This window comes from Capsicum annuum, chromosome 4, assembly GCF_002878395.1.
Source record: "Capsicum annuum cultivar UCD-10X-F1 chromosome 4, UCD10Xv1.1, whole genome shotgun sequence".
Lineage (NCBI taxonomy): Eukaryota > Viridiplantae > Streptophyta > Magnoliopsida > Solanales > Solanaceae > Capsicum > Capsicum annuum.
The window spans coordinates 218,532,526-218,532,884 of record NC_061114.1 but is presented as its reverse complement, the minus strand read 5'-3'; positions in this window follow the sequence as shown (position 1 = coordinate 218,532,884).

Genomic DNA, 359 nt, shown 5'->3' with positions numbered 1-359 from the left:
AAAAATACATTTTAGAAAAATAATTTTTGATCTCAAAAAATACTTTTTTTAGGGTGAAGGAGGAAAAATATTTTCTAGAAAAATAATTTATTTCTTACTTATATTCGTGTGATCGTTATGCAAATTGGATAAGTATATGTTTTCTAAAAGTATTTGTATATATTTAACAAAAATAATGAGAACGAATAGGATAAAAAGCGTGGGATAAGAAAAAAGTTTTGAATTTATTTTCAAAAATAAATTAAAAATACTAATTTTTTTTGGAGAGGGAGTTGGTAGGTGGGGGTTGGGGTTGGGGTTGTCAAAATAGGTAATAAGGGTGAGGTAAGAAAATAATTTTTATTTTTTAAAAATAAATT